Source organism: Lycium ferocissimum, chromosome 9 (assembly GCF_029784015.1).
Source record: "Lycium ferocissimum isolate CSIRO_LF1 chromosome 9, AGI_CSIRO_Lferr_CH_V1, whole genome shotgun sequence".
Lineage (NCBI taxonomy): Eukaryota > Viridiplantae > Streptophyta > Magnoliopsida > Solanales > Solanaceae > Lycium > Lycium ferocissimum.
The window spans coordinates 56,438,925-56,454,840 of record NC_081350.1 but is presented as its reverse complement, the minus strand read 5'-3'; positions in this window follow the sequence as shown (position 1 = coordinate 56,454,840).

The following is a 15,916-nucleotide window of genomic DNA, read 5'->3' as shown; positions in this document are numbered from 1 at the left end:
CACCTACTAGATCCTCTGCTTTGTTTTTGTTTTTTATTTTGTTTGAAAGTTTGTTATATGGATGATACTCTTTTAATATGTAATTCAGTCTGTTTGTTTTGTTTGTTGAGTTACAACATTCGTCAAGATTTTCTAAGCTATGTTGGATGAAATTTGTAGGAGATCTCTTTTTCATTTTACTAATATAACACGAGGGGCAGAATTAGATTTTACCTTCCCGTAGAATGTCAATGACTTTAACCTGTTGGCATGGAGCTTAGAACCATAATGTGGTAAAGAAATACACATAAAATTTAGGATCTCTTTGACGTTTTACAACTGAAGTGCAATAGTAAGGCGCCTTTTTCTTATTGTTTCTGCTAAAGTGTTGGCACTTAAGGAGACTGAACAACTGAATTTGAAAAATCTGTTAGAGAAGGGAAAGCGACGAAAAGATAAAGGGTCAAAGGGAAAAGTTAAAATTTTCAACAATGAATTTTTAGTGGTGTTAGCAGAGAAATAATAGAAAATTAAACAATAGTATAAATAAAAGGAGGATATCTTACCAAATAAAGGACCTTTATGCTTAGATGCATATTCTATTTTGTTAATTATAAACTGGAGAGTCTATTTATAGTTGGAGTCATTTATATTGTTATAACAAGGTGGAATACCTTTGCTCCCAGACAATAAATTTTGATAATTGAAATATTTGGTGAAGTGTGGTGAGTTTAGTCTCTCAAATCTTATAATTTAGTCATTGTTATATTGGTTTGTTTTATTGTATTGTTCCTGAGATGCTGCCTACGGTTAAGGGTGTCAGTGGGGCCGGGTCAGTCCCGATCCATTCCCGGCTCCGCCCCGGTCCGGTACCGGACCATCCCGATCCCATTAGTTTAGGGGGATCGGCTAAAGGGGGTAGGGGGAAGGGTAGTGGGACGGAAGGTCAGTCCCGGTCAAGTTAGGCCCGGTACTGAATCGGCTAACCCGATCCCGACCCGCCGGATTTTTTTTTTATTCGTAATCAAACCGTTGAATGGTCAATTGGACCAAAATGAGAACGTTGAGACCAAAATCAGACCCCAACGGTTGAGTCCAAAATCAGACCATCTGGAGTCCCCCTTCCCCGAAAAAAAAATTCACCCACATAAATTGCATTTTAACCTAAATTTCTAAACTATAAATACCTCTTCATTCTTATTCATTTTCACACAAATCGTCCATCAATTATCTCTCTCTCTAATATTTGTTATCAATTATATCTCTCTCTAATATTTGGTGAAATATTATTGTTAATATTTTGGTGAATTGGGCAATATTTGGATTTTGGAGCAACTTTCAAGCTTCAAGTAACCAAATGTCAATTTCAACGTTTACGGTTACGTCTGCTTTTACACAGACGTTTGGTACACTCGTTCCACCCTTTAATTTATTTAATTCTTGTATTTTATTTGCATCTTTTTTTTCAATTAAATTTCATATTTTATTTTATTATACTTTGAAAATATGTCTAAAAAAATTACGATCTTTGTCATAGATAAAACTGTCGATATCCCTAACCCTTTTAGCCGTAGTAGTAAGGGTAAACGTGGTTCTTCTAGTAAATCTAAAATTCAAGTTAGAAACAATACGGACGATTTTACTTATGTTGATGAAGCGATTTTAATTCTCCTCCCACAGATTTTCTCTATCCCGAGAAGATTTAGAATTACAAAATGAAACCTTAGATAGAGCTTATGGTAATTTAGATTTTGATGAATTTGAAAATTTAGAAGAAGAAGAAGAAGAAGATAGGAATTAGATTTAAATAAGACACCTAGTCCGGGTCACAGAAGCTCGACTCGGACTACGTCTTGATTTCAGGTGGTCTTTAAACCTCCTACTTGGGGTGCGACTAAGGCGCAACGTCCTAGAACTAGTCCCGTATGGAAATTCATGACTTTAGATTAAGCTAAACAATACGCTACTTCTCACAAATGTAAATCACGGAAGCGGTGGAGGGGCGAGTGGAACGGGTGGTTTAGATAGACACTTGATAAAATATGTTGGAAAACCATACTCAGATGCTCGATTAGCAGCCGGACTTAAAAACACACCGGCGCTAGTAGTGTCGCTCCGGTGGATGGTTGGGGGATCTAATATGGTCCAACAAACTTTAAATCCTTCTAACCCATTTGTCCACTCAAATTGCTTATAATAACGATAGAGATCATGAAGAACTAGCTAAAATGGTTGCGAGATTATGGCTTGAATTTTGTTTTCCTTCTAACCTAGGTTGTGCATTATATTAGAGCTATGTATAACCTACTTTTTCAAGGTATTCTCTAGATCCTTTCTGTTAGGCGCATTTTTAAATTTAGTGATTATTGTCAATATATGCGTTGTGTGTTCCATCACTTAGATATTAGAGTGCCTGTCACTTCTGATATAGGTCGCAGTGTTAATGGCAATGATTATTTATGTGTTACGGCACATTGGATTGATCATAATTGGAATATGTAAAAGTGTATACTTAGTTATAAATATATTGATGAGAAAAAAACAGGTTCTTATATTTCTACAAATGTTCAAGAGGTTTTGCAATTATATGGTCTTCTTGACAAAGTATTATTTGTTACATTTGGTAATGCTTCTTCCATGACTAAGAGTCTTGAACTTATGGCTATAAAATTTGCCCAATTAACCTTGATATTTTTCATGTCCGATGTGCATGCCATGTTTTTAATTTAGTTGTAAAAGATGGTCTTGATTTATTTGAGGGTTCTCTAAAAAAATACGGTATGCTTGTCAATAAGTTTTTAGTTCTCATAAACAAAGTAGAATTAATTTGTTTACAAAATATTGTGTTCAGCGAAATTTGCCTGTTAGATAAGTTTCAAAAGAAGTTTGTACTAGGTGGAATTCTTTATATGAAATGCTACTTGTTGCTCACTAATATCAAAAACCCCTTCAATATGTTTTTAATGCACATCATTATCATCTCATTGAACAAATACAAGATAGTGATTGGAATGAAATTGAAGGGCTACGTATTTTTTTAGAAATTTTTTATTTTGCAACAAAAGCATTTTCCAGTCAATATTATCCTACAATTGCAAAAATGCGGACTTACAAAACTATTTGTGGAATATAGAGAATCAAACGAACATGAGGAAGCCGTTGATGAAATGATTCTCAAATTTTAAAAGTACTTTTTTCCTATTTCCGATGTTTATTTGATTGCTTGTATACTTGACCCGTCTTTAAAATTAAGAGGTGCTCAGGGACTTGTTGAAAAAATTTATTTACAGCTAGAAATTCCTCCTAACGAACATCCAAATGTTGAAGAGTGTGAACGTAGCATAGAATTAAAAGCTAAAATAATGTATAATAATTATAAATCTTTGAAAAGTAGAAGTGGAATTGAACGTCCTTCACAAAAAAATAAGGTTAAATTTGGCAATAGAAAATTTGATAAATCAATGGATGTTGCATGGCTTGGTATTGCTTCTACTCAAAATAAAAGTGATCTTGATCCTTATCTTAATCAAGGATTGGAAAGCATCATTGTGCACGACGACGACAACGAAGATATTTTAGGATGGTGGAGGGAGCATGGCAAGTCATTTTCATTATTCTCAAAAATGGCTAGAGATATCCTAACTATTCAATCATCATCAGTAGCTTCGGAGGCAGCTTTTAGCGCGGAAAGATTTCAACTCGAAGACAAACATTCATTAGCACAAGATAGCTTGGAGATTTGTTTTATTCGGGGTATTGGATCAACGCGAGAAAGAAGAAATTGTGGGCTACCAAAATTAACCGAGAGAAAAGAAAGAAGAATATGAAGAGATAATCAGCAACGAGCGATGATGGCATGGAACTTATGGACCGTCAAGCAGCAGTGCCAATTCCAGAATTGGATGCAACGAAAACAATATGACATTGAGAAAAAATGTACATAGATCCGTACAAGTTTTAGTGTGATAATTTACAATTAACTACTTAGATGCCTAGCTGAAGTTGAAACAGAACCCTTCCTAGAAGGTGGCTGTGTAGATTAGGTAATCTTATTGTAACTTAGAGGCCTAATTGAAACAAAACCCTTCCTAAAAGGTGGCTGTGTAGATTAGGTGCTCTTCTTGTATTTGAGACTTTGAATCAAGTTTTATGAAATTTAAAAGATCTATTTAATTACTTGAATAAATAAGCATAAAGCTCTTACTTTAAATTATGATTACTTAAAAATAATAGCCCTTTTGTCTAATCATGCAGGTTCAAATATCTGGTTGCAGCATTCTTCTATGTCTTAAACTACCCTTGCTAGAACCACCTATTGAGTGAAGAGTACATAATTATATAGGGGCGTCACATATATTGAATATATGCATTTACCAAAAAAGTTTACCAGCTTTCGAATTTCAATTCTTGGTTTGGGCTTTGAGATGGTTTGATTAACAAGCCCATATTGGATTGGCACTATGTACTGTGCAAACACTACTACATTTTAGCACAAGCAATTGACTTACTAAAACACCTATCCAAGAAATTTTTGAACGGAATGAAAGTTCAAAAACAACACTACCTAATCATCCTAAAAAACATCCTTTGCATAAAATATCTACTCTTTCGGCCTTTGGCTTTTGACTTTCAGCTATCTCTAACGAGTAAAAAGATAGATTCTTATAGTGGTATAAATTGCAAGGGAAAATGGTATAAATCGCAGGGAAAAATACTGCTTCAGTAAGCTGCAAGTATGACCTACATAACCAAAGATGACTATTAGAAATGCACATGAATTTTAATTTCATTTTAAAGATGCTGGATGCAGTATCTTATCATTCACTAAAGGAGGTTATCTTACAAAATAAGCATTGCTTCTACTTGAATATCCTGTGTATGAGGCACATCACTATTATAAGCATTGTTCGGATATATGCTTCTGTTGACATGTAGGATTGGTTAGCAAGCTATCATGGTTACACTAACTACACTACTTAGTTAAATAGATAAAGTTAGTCAACTAGAGGAGTCAAGTTAGTTAAGTGTGTTTATAAATGCATCACATTGTAACCCAATTGGGGCAATTCATTCTCATTATGAAAATATAACTTTCTCTCTCTATAACTGTCTTTCCCTCCTCTTGCTCCCTTCTATCTTCTTCTTCAAGCTTCCTCCTTCTCCATTAATGGAGTTATCATGGTATCAAAGCCTCCAATCGTAGGCAAATTCAAGCAATACAGTGATAGAAAGCTAACAAATACTTAGATTCAAGGAGAAACAAACTTGAATCACGAGTAAGTATCAAAATTTGAGTTCAAAATTCAAAGTTATCTTTAAATTCAACTTAAATCAATGACGAGCGTAGCTGTAGAAACTACAATAGGTGTAGAAACTGGAAATGTACAATCAAACAACACGAACAAAACAACTGGAACAGCAAGTACTGAAGCAATGAATTTATCAACATCGGTAATCGATCACACTCATCCTCTGCATAATAAATGGATCACATGTATTCCATCTTCCCAAAGAAATTCATACATGTACTCAGGGAACTATGTCAGTCTCAGACTATTTCTCAAAATTGAGTGGCTTATGGAATGAATTTGATGCTATAATGCCATGTCCAGGATGTCCTTGCCCTGAGTCTGAGAAATTCCTTAAACCCTTTGAATATCAATGACTGCTTCAGTTTCTAATGGGATTAAATGAGACTTACTCTCAAGCAAGAGGCCAAATCCTCATGATATCACTAACTCCTGGTTTAAACAAAGCATACTCACTCATGATAAATAGGAGAGTCATAGAAGCCTTGCTAGTTCTGTGCACACTGGTATCGGTCCTGGTGTAATAAAAGAAACAACTTTGTTTAGTCACAAAGGAGGTGGAAATCACAAAGGAAGTAGTTATCTAGCTAGTGGTTATCCTGATGGATCAGGAAGTGGTCATCATGGTGTACCAAGAGGTGGTAACCATGATGGATCAGGTGGTGGTAATCCTGGTGACCAGGTGGTGGCAATCCTGGTGGACCAGGTGGACCAGTTGGTGGTCACTATGGAAATCACATGAATAAAACACAGAAGCAGTTTGTCATCTATGAGGTATGTGGTTACAAAGATCATAGCAAGGATCAGTGTTTCAAAATAGTAGGTTATCCACCAGGTTAGAAGTCAAAGAATAAAGGTGGAGTGTATTCTAACTAGGTTAAAACTAGTCAGAGTATATCAAAAATGCAACCTACTCCTTCCCCAACTAGTTTTTTCACTCACGATCAGTACAAGCAAATCCTACAGTTGTTGTCCAAAGGAAGTGAAAGTGGAACTGAGTCTGCTAAGGCAGCTGCTGCAAGTAGTATATTGTATGCTTTGGTGTCAAAATATGTGACTAAAGAGTGGATAATTGATACTGGATCCACTAATCACATGACATCAAAAATTGACATGCTAGACAAACTTAAACATGTTCCAAAATCTGAGAGAAATATAGTTCACTTACCTATTGGAAATGTAGTTCTAGTGTCTCATATTGGAGAGTCACATGTGCTTACAGATCAAGTCATCACTAATGTTCTGTTTGTTCTAGAATTCAAGTACAATTTGTTGTCTGTGTTTTAAATCACTAAGGCTCTTAAGTGTGCAGTACTGTTTTTCCCTGATTTCTGTGTTTTCCCGGATCTCTACACTGGATAGATCAAGGGGATTGGTAGAGAAGAATGTGGAATCTACATACTAAGGGAAGGAATCACTCATCAAATTACTTCAATAGTTCCAAGCTATCAAATAAAAGAAGTTGCTAATGCGGTGGGCACCTCTGAAACTATTTCTGTGTGGCATAGAAGACTAGGTCATGCTCCCTCAGATGTCATCCAAAAATATGAGTTCATAAGAATCTTAAATTTGCAATCATCTGCACAACCTCATTGTACAACTTCCCACTAGCTAAGCACACTGCTAAACTGCCATTTCCTTTGAGTAGTCATACCTCTAGCAATGTGTTTGAACTGGTTCATTTTGATATTTAGGGACCTTACAGAGTTCCCACTCATAATAAGAAGAGGTATTTTGTTAGTATTGTGGATGACTTCTCTAGATATTCTTGGATTTATTTGATTGTTCCAAAGTCTGACACCTTTGTGGTCTTAAAGCAGTTTCTAACACAGGCTAAGAACATTCATTCTAAATCTGTTAAAAATCTTAGAACAAATAATGGAATGGAGTTTTTTAGTTCATACTTTCAAAATTTACTATGTGATATGGGTATTGCTCATCAGTCAACTTGTCTATACACTCCTCAGCAAAATAGCATTGCTAAGAGAAAACATAGAAGCATCCTAGAAATGGCTAGAGCACTGAGATTTCAAGCATCTATTCCTCTCAAATTCTGGGGAGAGTGTGTATCTCTTGCTGTATACATCATTAACAGACCTCCATATAAATTCCTTAAATACAAATCTTCTTTTGAGTTACTGTACAACCCTCCTTATCTCACCTCGGGGTGTTTGGTTGTTTGAGTTATGCTACTTGCCCCAAACCTCATGACAAATTTTCATCTAGAGCCATTCCTGCAGTTTTCATGGGATATTCCTCCACTCAAAAAAGGTATGTTCTGTATGACATGCACTCTCATACATTATTTGTCAACAGACATGTCATATTTAAGGAAGATGTTTTTCCATTTAAACATATGCAGACCTCTCCTGATCCTATTTTTCCACTATTAGAACTACTATCAACTAATGTTGCCAATGATCCTATGCCATCTACCACTTTCACTTCACAACAACCTATATCTCCTGTCCCTCCTGCACCTACCTCTCCTTCAGTCTCCTCTCCTAGCTATGCTACTTTTGATCCTTCTGAGCATTGTTGACACCTAATTTTTGACCTCCCGTAATTTATTTTGATCACTCAGAATCCTTGGACAATAAATAAAATGAGCTATGCACCTTAAAGGGTTTAAATAATTTTTATATAAATTTTTTAGATCAATATTTTACTCCTTTAAATTGGTAAAAAGGTTTTTACGACATCACAAATTATTTAGAAATTAATTGGTACCTTTTATGACATTTATGAGATGCTTGTTAGATTTAATCAAAGAAAAAGGCATTTTTTTTTTAAAATAATCATTTATTTAATTGTTTAAATTTTCAAAAAATCAAAATTAGCAAATATTTTATTCCCTTCAATTCAAGGAGTTTGAGTAATTAAAATAATTAACCATTTCACCCCTTAATCTTTAATTTTGTATACTTATATAATTTGTCAAAAGTATTTATAATTTTCCATAAATGTCTTAATCAATTAGATGGTCATTGTTGCAAATTGACTTTTAATCGTTTAATTATTTTTGTTATGGCCACAATTAAATTAACCAACTCATGGTTTAAGGAAATTGGGGTCATTTTTGTAAAATTAGCCTCTTAATGGCCTTAATTAAAATAACCAAATTCATTGGCTCAAATTAATTAAGGTCATTAGTGCAATTAATTTTAAATTTGGCTAATTAGGCCAAATATGGCCATAATTGAAATAATCAGTCAGATTAAAATCAATTAAGGCCATATTCGCAAAATTCAGCCCATTTACACAGTTGGCCACTTTGAAATTATTTAATAGGTTAATTATGTCCTAATTTGTTTATAATTCAAATGTTATGACCAATAATCAATATTTTAGTTTTTGTCCGTTTATTAAATTATCTACTTTACTCTATATATAGGTGTATACATTAGGTATACATGTAATGTATGCATTATATACATAAAGGGCCAGCCTTTTTTTTTTTTTTACGACTTGGACCTAATCCAGCCCAAAACAGGCCAAGACCCGACCCAATCCCACATACAAATAAAGGGGTAATACCCCCATTTTCAATATTTACACCAAACGACCCCTATACCCCCCCCCCCTCTTCTCTCTCTCTCTCTCTCTCTTCCCTTTCTTCACAAACCCTAGGTGTAACGACTCGTTTGGTCGTTATGGTCTTTTCGGCATTTTCGCCCTTTCCCAAGCATAGATTCACTCATTTTTTACCCGAGGGGACTGTTGGCACGCTTCTCGAGGTGTCTAGACCCAATTCGAGCAACGTTTGTGAAATTTAGGCTTAAAGAAAAAAATAATTGACCCAAAGTTGACTTTTGAATAAACGGACCTTTTCGGGATTCCACAGGTTCCGAGAGGTCTAGATGGTCGTTTAGAACTTGTGTGTGTATTTGGTTCGGTTCCTAGTGCACTTGGATGCATTTTGGGACTTGGTTTGGGAATTGGAATTAAGGTGTCGGAGGTTGACTCTGTCAACGAGACCTCTGTTGGGAATTCCAAGGCCACGGGCACGTTCGTAGCGCGTTTTTATGTGTGTCTATGTGTATGGTATGCGAGCAGATGGCCTCGGGAATTAGTCAAAAAATCGGATCCAATGGTGAAACTTGGGTAAGTTTCTGGTATCTAGTGCCCGCTTTGTGTTTACGAATTTGGAAAAGTGGAGTAGAAAACTGGTGAGATTAGCGAGCTCACTAGTTCAGTGGCACCGCTGCGGCGGACGGAATACCACTGCGACGGGACCCCTGTAGTGGCGGATCTCTCGTCACCGTGGAATCCTCATAAATGGGGATGTCCGCTATGGCAAACACCGGACCACTGTAGCGCTTGCGCTATGGTAGTTCCGTGCTCACCACAGCGGAAGTTGGCATTAAGTGGACGTCTGCTGCAGCAGACAGAATGACCGCCGCAACGGTCGAGGGGGGTAGAATCCCAGTTTTTAAACACTTAGTCCGAATTCTTTATTCATAAAAATCCAAAACAGTTTCCAAGGAGCATCTAGGGAAAAATTCTAAGGCTAGGGCAAGAATATTCTTGAGAGGTAAGTCTCAACCCTTCCTCTTCGTTACACATTCATCTCTAAGATTATCATCATTCTAATGGGTCTACAATGATGAATTGAGGACTAGTAACCCTAGAACTTAATAGACCTTTAATGGTTGGTGGGTTACGAATATTATTCTGTGATTATCATCTAAAGGCTTGGGATATCACTTCTAATCAAGAATTGTCATAAAGATGGTAGCTTAATCATAGAAATTGCTTGTCAGAGATAACTTGAATGAATAACCTTATGAATTGATAGTTTATGGTTGCTAAGGCAAATGTTAGGATGATTTACACCTAGTAAGCATTCACCCATTAGAAAGGGGTAAAGTGGAAGGGTGTTCATTGAATTGATATTGTTGACTAGAGTGTTGTGACTTATTTAACATCTTAATTTCTAGACTTTGAGCGTTCCGAGGCATTATGAAAGGGAAAGGCTATTGCGGAGTGATTCGCATTGTTCCAACTTTGCAATTGAGGTAGGTTACGGTTTACTTGAGTTAGACTTTGATTAGATGATTGTATGTGTTATGAGATTGATAGGAGAAAGCATGTCTACTCCTCAGGCCTAATGTGTGGTTGGAATTCCTATATGCTATTGATTGAGTGATAATGTGGGCTAAATGCCATTATTCGATGTGTGGTGATCTATAATTTGATGACAATTGTGGTGAGAAGTTAGTATGATCTTCTTGATAAAAATGATATACTACTTGATAATCGCTCATTATAAGTGATGTGACAATATATATATATATATGATGTGACCTAGATTTTGGGCACATTTGACAGGGGGTGAGGATGTGGCCTAAGTTAAAGGCTCGTGATCTGAGGTAAGATTTTGGAGTGAGGGTACATGGACGCCATGGGTCCCCTGCAGATCATAGCTATTAGACAAAGACACCAATTAGCATGTATATACACCAGTGACAAGTGACTGAGTAAGTGAGAATGTTGTTGTGAGGTTTATTCCATTGGTTGCCTCCGTTGACTTGATTTGTTAATATAATTGGTTGACTTAGTGTTGGCTATCTGATTATGTGTTGTTGACTGGTCTGTCTACTTTATTGATTTTATGATTCGTGCATGATACTAATCTTAGTCGGCCTATGATATCTACTAGTACATAGTGTTTGTATTGATACTACCTTCTTTGTATTCTTTTTGAGTGTAGATTGCGATCCCGAGGCTGCTACTCGACCTCATTTTTAGCTTGAGGCCATTTCTTTGACAGATTGAGGGTGAGCTTCTATCTGTGCCAGGCCGCCCAAAGATCTTTTTTAATATCTATTTCCATTCCAGACATTGATGTTTAGTTATTTCAGACAGTATGGATTCCTTAGACATGTTTTGGATTAGAGTCCTTGTACCATGACTTTCGGATTTTGGGGTTGTAATAGTTAGGACTTCCGCATTTACATTATTTTTTTTATGGCATGACCACTTTTGACTTAATCTTGCGTTTAATTTATTGTGAACTGAATGAATTGACTAAGTAAAAATGGACTTTGAATGAGTAGATGGTTAAGCGTATTGCTTCGCCCACTAGGAGTTAGTGTGGGTGCCAGTCATGGCGGGTCGGGTCGTGACACTATCAATATCATACCCAAGAAATTACATACAAACTAGACTCAAATCCATCCAAAACTTCTTTTCAAATTCAATCCAAAGCCATCAACTACAACACAACACTTGATGACTTTTCTCCATAACTCCTTTCACTTATAAGACTTGTTTAACCTTCAAATCAACTCAACATAAGAAACAAGATGAAGAACATACCTTATACTTGAAGAACTTTAGCCACACACAACTTTCCTCATGGCCATATTCACCACAACTCCAAGTAGAAGCAAGAACAAACCACTATTTATGAACTAGTTGGGGATTGTTTGGCTTGATCCTCTCTTGAAATGATTTGGGATATTTGAGAGAGCTTAGAGGGTTACTAGGGATCTATATTGGTGAATAAATGAGCCCCAAGTCAGGGGAAATCTATTTATAGGCCAGAAAATTTTTCCACTGACCTTAAAGTAAGGCCAAAATGTATGGGTCGTACTTCAATGTACTTCCAGTACTTTCAGCCAGTACTTGGAAGGTCAAAATTTTCAACTTTCTGGAAAATTCGGGTAAAGTACGGCTAAAATGTACGACATACATTTTCGTATGGGATTTCATTTATTCCATGATTCTCATATTTGCGATCTGCCAGTTGCATTGGAAAGAAGATTCTCTGAACTTGAATTTACATAGGTTATGCATTCCATAACTCCTCATATGCTAAGAGATATACCTCTCTCAATTTGGACCAAATATTTCTGTACAAAATTCTGCCAAGTTTTCCCAAAGTTTCGACAAACTTAATTCCTTCGATTCGCTTGATCTCGGAACCTTTAGACACTTGATTAGAACTTGTTAAAAGTATTCCTTAACTGTTAAGAGTTCCGTGACCTCTCCGAGCTTATGTTAGTTTACTTACGACGCAAAACCCTTCCCCACATCATTTTGGACGACTTTTGGAGAGAAAACTACCCTAGGGTGTCCTCAAAACATCTAAGGTAAGTTCTTGATCAATTCCCATCATTACTTCTTCATTCTAACAATAAATTAACACTAGTTCATCCTTCAAAACCCTTAGATTCTTGAAACTCAAGATAGAGAAGAAGAAGAAGGGACGTTTGGGAATCCTTCAAAAAGGTATGATCCTTTATTTTTCTGATGTTATCGAAAGGGTTTAGACTAGTGTAGGGTATTAGAAACAATAAAAATCCATGGGTGATTCATCTGGGGAAGCAAGAACACGAAACTGGCTTAAAAAACCATAGTTTTCAAAAGGGGTGGAAATTCTAGGGAAAGGTGTAAAGTTTTAATCTTTCTCATCTAAATCAATTATAGAGTGACTGTTGAACCTCGAAAAAACTGTTTGGTAGCGTTATAGTAGGAATTGATGTATGTCTCTTTTTGAACATGTTTTTCTACCTTTAAAAATGTTTTGTTTGCAAGGTTTGTGCGTGTGAGGGACAAACCCACATTAAAACTTATGTGTATTATAATATACATATATAGCGGTGATTTCCCCTATCAAGGGAAGATTAAAATGGAATTATAAAGCTTTGAACTTTAAACATGAATTCCACGATTTGGATCTTTTATTTTTTCTCGTAAAGTGGTAAAAGCATGATTCGTAGGAATATTGTAAAACTCCATAAATCTGGGTTAGGTATGAATGTGTATAATGAATATTTATGTGATAATTTAGCTATTAGAATCCATTCGGGATGAATTTGGGTGAAAGATAGCCGCTTTGAAGTCAAACCCAATAGTGAAGTTCGTAAGAGTTTCTTAATTCGTCTAAGTCTGCGGTAGTTTTAACTTATGACCAGTTTTCAGGTAGTGACACTAGGAATCTATGAAAACACAAAACATGAAAATTGTAGATCTTTGAAATAACTTTTCAATCATATATGGTAGAGCTCAAATGGATCTCTTTGCTAGGGGTTATGCTCATTTTACTTAATATTGTCGGCTGTAGGGAAGCCAACGCATCACGCGGGAGGTACACGAAAAACCTGTCTGTTAATCTAAGAGACAAGTACGATGGGTGTACGACACATGACCATCACGCGACCCTATTTTATGCGGTGGGCATGCCACGCACGGCCATAGTACGCCCCTATTTTTCTAGTCCCGAAATATATAAGCTTCTTACTAGTCAATGTCACGACCCAACCGGAGGGCCATGACGGGCAGTCGGAGCTAGCCTACTAAGCACCACAAGACATACATGCATCACATAATCATACCTGAGTGGGCCATATTGTTAACTAAGAGATAACATAAATTGTAAGGGACACAAGCCCAGAAGATATGTATATATGCCATCAAGCTCAACCCAAGTACACAAGCCGCCAAGTCTATCAAAACATAATGATACAACAAAGTATGGACTGAGAAGGTCATGGAATCTTTAGCTGCATATCTATCTACGAGCCTCTACTGGAGTGCATAACATAATAAGGACGGGACAGGATCCCTCCATGCCCAACGGTACACAAAAGAATCATACCAAGTTGGACTGCAACTCCGGAACAAGTGGAGTGCTCATGTACAAGTGCTGAGAAGGCAGCCTAAGGGTCTGAACCGTCTCCCTGTTTACCTGTGGGCATGAACGCAGCGTACACAAACAAAGAACGTCAGTACGGGTAATGCAGTAAGTATGTAAGGCCTGAAGAACAACATAACAAAATATGGAAGCATATGAGATAATAGAGAACAACCTGTACATCTAGATGCCTCTTAAGGCAGATAGCATGCATGCTTTCCTTTAAAAAAACATTTTCATACATATATATATATATATATATATATTATAGTACCGTACCCGGCCATAATAGGCTCGGTGTCATCTGTACTCGGCCATATAGGCTCGGTTTATCCATAACCAACTATAGTGGTGTGCACAATAGGTGTCGTACCCGACCGACTATAGCGCGACTCGGTGTGAGAAAATAGCTACATATACATATATAAGCATGCATGAGAGCTCAAGGAAGTGTTATAACTCTATCGGAGTGACGTAAAGCCGGTAAACCTCCGATTATCATTATGGAACTATCGTCATAGACATAAGATGAGATCAACAACAATAAACATGATCAATAACTACAAGACAAGATCAATAATCATGAGACAAAGATTAATAATATCATAAGAACATCAAGAACTCAAAAGGTAATGCTAGCTATTGAATCGTCATCGTGATATTGTCACGACCCAATTTCACTATGTCGTGCGGACACCTAACTTTCCCACCTCAGTAGGTGAACCCTTGACCCAAAATTCGCAAATGATAGAAAAATAGCAGAAGAAGGTAAAATAAAGCAAGTCTCACAAATATAATATAAATAAGTGCGGAAGTAAATGAAATCCACCCCAGTATCTGGTCTGGTTATACAAGAGCATCTAAACCAAATACTACAAGTCTGAATAATAATATATAAGTAGTCTCAACTTCATGTCTCAGAATGGAAAGCAAGACGTCAGTAATAGAAAGAGTCTTCGGGCAGTGAACGTCCTCATGCTCACCCTGAAGAGACTCGAATCAGCAATCCTTGAGTATCAGCCACGAGGGGTCGAAGTAGATCCAACCTGGTACTCTGCATTCATAAAAGAATGCAGTAAGTGCAAGTCAGTACAAACAACAAGTACTGGTAGGTATCGTAGGCCGACTAAGACTAGCTAATGTATATAAAGACAACAAAGCAAGATAAGACAACAAAACAAGATAAACACGTAAAACAACAAGGTACAAGTCAACACGAATTAATGACCACGATACAAGTCATCACCTATGTCATAGCATCTAAACCCAACTGTGCCAAGTCTCAGTGTGACCAATCCGAACCAGTATATCACAATCATATCACAACAAGTCATCCCATATGTTATAGCATCTAAACCCAATTGTGCCAAATCTCAGTATAACCATTTCAAATCAGTATATCACAATCATATCACAACCATATCAAAGAAAACCAAGAGGTATAATGCAATGAAATAAATTATGAATGATGAATGCAACGCATATGCACCGTACACATGTACTCCGACCGATGGAACATCACATCTTGGTAGCACAACCCATGGGGGACGTGCGAAGTCCATGTACCAGTCACACCGTACAAAACCTAGAGATGACTCCATTCCCACCCATTACGCCTTACTATTACGCCTCATATCCGTCATTCCACACACAGCCCAAGGATGACTGAGCATATACAATGTGCTTCAACGCATCAATATTTTCTTCTCACTTTCCATCCTCAGTACCATAACAATGCAATATCAATGTATCAGGGAAATGAGTATGAATATGATGCAATGTAATATAAACAACCAATTCAATCCTAAATAGTACCACTGTTATATCCCGTATTTTGTACGTCCGGATAACCCGAGTCAACCACGATAAGTTAAGGACAAGACTATTCTGAGATATGAAGTAGAGACTTTGTTTGCTCTAAAGGCTTAAGTTGTGTATGATTTTATTGGTATGGAAATGTTAAGGAAACATTTGGGGTCAATTCCTT